Here is a 4,173-nt window from a genome sequence, read left to right as displayed (position 1 = left end):
TGCAGTGGACGGACCGGCTGTCTAGTTGCGGAGATTCAGTCGCACTGAGGCACAGGAGGGAGGAGGAGGAGGGATCCTGCTGACAGGCAGTGCAGAAAAAGAGGAGGGGTTCCTTGGACTTTTTTTGCCTCTCTTTTGCCTGCCTGCTCACTCTTGCCTGCACACTGGGATAATCACTCTTGTGGTGAATGATGAAGATGTTTTCAACAAGCCCAGGTAGCTCAGTTGGTAGAGCATCAGGCTCGTAATCTGCGGGTCCAGGGTTCAAGCCCCTGTCTGGGTGCTCAGCTTTTAAATTGCCTTGTGTGCCAGGAGCCAAACTCTGTTCACAGCCACACAGGGATTCCCAGAAGCTGTGGCCATTTCCTGGAAAGGTTCCTTTCCTTAGCAATCAGGAGAGAGGCCACATCTGCAGGTGCAGATAGCGCAGTCTCTGGCTGCCAGGAAGTGCTGTGGGGCCAGGTGCTGAGAAAGCCCAGAGTGGGAGCAGCAGAGATCAGGGGAAGAGAGACAGAGAAGCAATGAGGACAGAGCACAAGTGTAAAGGGGGCATCTGGTCTGGCTATTGTGGGGAACTTGCCTGGTTTATACATGACCCTGGTGGAATTGGCCAGTGGAAGAATCTAAGTCCCCACTCCCTTACCCAGAGGCTACCTGACCTCGAGGACTGTTAGGATACAGATGTTCAGGCCTGTCTGCAAAGCCCTGTACTTTAAGAATTTAGGTGTATTTTTATCACTTAGTAGTTGTGAAATCCTCCCTTCTGTATTGTTTTGTATGTTTATTTGCATGGTGGAATATAATTGGTTAAATAATCATTTTACAGTATGTTAGGATTGGTTAGTTACATTTCAGTAAAATGATTGGTTAAGGAATAGCTAAGCAGAACTCAGGTTTTACTATATAGTCTGCAGTCAATCAGGAAGGTGGGGGGAGGGGGGAAATGGGACCAGGGACTGGGGATGGAGGAATTGGGATCATGTTTTGCTACAGGGGGAAATGGGAACAGGGGATGGGAACAGAAACAGGGACACAGGCAAGGCTCTGTGGTGTCAGAGCTGGGAAGGGGGACACTAAGGAAGGAAACTGGAATCATGCTTGCTGGACGTTCACCCCAATAAACATCGAATTGTTTGCGCCTTTGGACTTCTGGTACTGTTGCTCTCTGTTCATGCGAGAAGGACCAGGGAAGTGAGAGGGTGAAGGAATAAGCCCTCTAACACTGTCATTTGTTGCTCTAGGCTCCATATGTACGTGCACATTCACATCCCACTCCTGACACAATCACTGTTTTCTATCTGACGAAATAGCCTAATTTCAACCTCTCCTGTAACATTACACCACCAACTATTTAGCATTTGTATGAGAGAAGTTGGAGGGAATTCAAACATCTTCAAAAGTGGTGCATCTAGAGCCCCTAGCTGGGTAAATTCCAAGCTCCTTACCCAGAAGAGTCTTGGCCTGGCTTGAGGGGGGCAGGCTTGGCTGGTCAATATAGAGGGGGAGGGAGAAGGGTACATTGACAGTGTAGAATGTGAGACTCATAAGCTGTGGTTATGTGCTCTGAGAGTTATCTCCTTGCTTTCCATTTAAGGTCAGGGAGGGATATTATAACCAAGTGTTCTGGCAAAACTTTTCCCCCGGCCTGGTCAGTGAATCCTATGGTGAGAAACTTTCTGTGCATTTCAGTTTCTTGTATTGCTGGCTGGGGCCTGAGGTGCTGGAAGGAAAATGTCCATGGAAAACTTGGACATCACTGTTGTCCGAAAAAAGGCAGGTGTTAGACACAATCGCTTCTCGTATTCCCGTGGAATCTGAGTCTAGCTGAAGAATTTCTGTCTATCCTAGAGAGAATCATTCCATTGTAAATACAAATGCAATGAGATCTTCAGGTCGAGTCAGCGCCTTTTAAAAATATTTTGTGAGCAAAAAGCCATTCTTTGCCTTGTTGATAAGGACAAGAAGCCCTCTTTTCCTTTCCATTTCACATGCAAAATGAATGGAGATTTTCATTGAAAAACTTCTGGTTTTTAGGGGGAATTGAACCCAGGCCATGGTGGTTAAAACACCAAAACACACTGCTTAAAGCACCAGGGAGAGCTGTTTTTTCTCCCAGCTAGTGTTGTTTTTCTCAGCCTCCTACTTCACCAATGTCAGACTCTGAGTGCAGTTAAGCTCTGGAATAGGCTCCCAAAGGCATCTGTGGTGTCTCTGTCCTCAGAGGTTTTTAAGAACAGGTTGAACAAACCTCTGTCGAGGATACTCTGCATATACTTGGTCCCATAGACAACCTGCTCTGGCTCTATCTGCTACCTTCATCGTGTTTGGATGTAAATGTGGGAAATGATGGGGAAATTGGCCCCTCTTTCAAGTTTAAATGTTGTAACTTCTACATCTAGACCGGGGTGGCCAACCTGAGCCAATGTAACTGCCAAACGTGCACCTTTGTATGCAACTGCTGAGTCAGTTGTGAACCTTGCTACCATTATCATTATCCCTTTGAAAGAATGATGGTGATGGACACTTGGCTGTATATCCCAGAGTGCCCTGGATGTCTACAGGCTGCATTAGCCAATCCAAGCATTTGGCACTTACAGATGGGCACCTCTGTATTGTGCCTGAGGCCTGGTCTACACTAGGATCTTAAATCGAATTTAGCAGCGTTAATTCGAACTAATCGCTCAACCGTCCACACCAGGAAGCCATTTAATTCGAACTAGGGGGCTCCTTAGTTCGAATTTGGTACTCCACCCCGACAGGTGGAGTAACGCTAAATTCGCACTTGCTAGCTCGAATTAGGCTAGGTGTGGATGCAAATCGAACTTAGTAGCTCCGGGAGCTATCCCACAGTGCACCACTCTGTTGACGCTCTGGACAGCAGTCCGAGCTTGGATGTTCTGAGCAGCCACACAGGAAATGACCCGGGAAAATTTGAAATCCTTTTCCTGTCTGGACAGTTAGAATCTCATTTCTTGCTTTGACATCGGGGCAAGCTCCGCGGCACCTGCAACGATGCAGAGCTCTCCAGCAGAGGAGTCAGCCCAATGCAAGAATAGAAAGAGGTCCACAGCATGGACAGACCGGGAAGTCCAGGATCTGATCGCAGTGTGGGGCGAGGAGTCTGTGCTGTCGGAGCTGCGCTCCAACAAGCGTAATGCAAAGACCTTCGAGAAGGTCTCCCAAGCCATGACACAGAAAGGATACAGCCGGGATGCGATGCAGTGCCGCGTGAAAGTCAAGGACCTGAGGCAAGGCTATCAAAAAGTCAGAGCGGCAAACGGACGCTCCGGAGCACAGCCCCAGACATGCCGCTTCTACGAGGCACTGCATGCCATTCTCGGTGGGTCTGCCACCACTGTCCCACCAGTGACCGTGGACTCAGTGGATGGCATAGTGAGCCAGGGACAGTTCCTACTCGATGTTCGCCGATGGGCAAGACGAACGAAGGGTCTGTGGAGGAAGGCGCAGGCGACAGCGAACACAATGCCGCTTTCCCTGACAGCCAGGATCTGTTCCTCACCCTCACAGAGATCCCCTACTAACCCTCACCGGCCGTGAACCCGGACTCAGAGTCAGGGGAAGGATCAGGCGGTAAGTCGTATAAACAAGAAAATATTTATTTGCTCGAAAACATGTATACCAAAAATATAAATTCTATCTATAAATACTATATCTAAAAGTTTTTAAAGGGAAACTAAACGAACAGTAGGTCTACACAGATTGGGATGGAACAATAGTCCTCCATGGACAATTCCACAAATGCTTCAAACAGTTCCTCAAATACCCTCCGCAGGAGGTTTCGAGGAAGAGGTGCCTTATTTGGTCCTCCGGTGAAGCTCACTCTTCCACGCCACGACATCCTCAGATACAGGGGAACCATCGCCTCTACCAGCATGGCCGCGTAGGGTCCCGGTCGGTGAAGTGCTTCCCTTAACATCCTTTCTTTCTGCACTCGAGAGACACGCCTCAGGGTAATCTCGTTACTGAAAGTGCTGCATCTAATTAGGGCAATTAGCGAAATAGTTTACTGTTTCTTAATGGTTTACTTATACTTTGCATAAACAAAGCCCCGTGCTTAGCAGCCACGTGCTGTAGGCCACACAGGAAAAGCATACATTGATCTTTCCCCTGCAGTGTCGGGAGTGGCTGCAAAAGGGTCATAGTATCTGATTT

At 48.2% G+C, this 4,173-nt stretch overlaps 1 non-coding gene across 1 annotated transcript; it reads left to right on the top strand.

Moving 5' to 3' along the window:
* The first annotated feature begins 210 nt into the window (after nt 1-210).
* TRNAT-CGU lies at nt 211-283 on the top strand. The gene has a single exon. It is a non-coding gene; the product is annotated as a tRNA-Thr (tRNA).
* The last annotated feature ends 3,890 nt before the right edge of the window (nt 284-4,173 follow it).

This window comes from Mauremys mutica, unplaced genomic scaffold (assembly GCF_020497125.1).
Source record: "Mauremys mutica isolate MM-2020 ecotype Southern unplaced genomic scaffold, ASM2049712v1 001354F_np12_obj, whole genome shotgun sequence".
NCBI classification, from domain to species: Eukaryota; Metazoa; Chordata; order Testudines; family Geoemydidae; genus Mauremys; species Mauremys mutica.
This window is presented reverse-complemented; position numbering and strand designations above follow the sequence as displayed.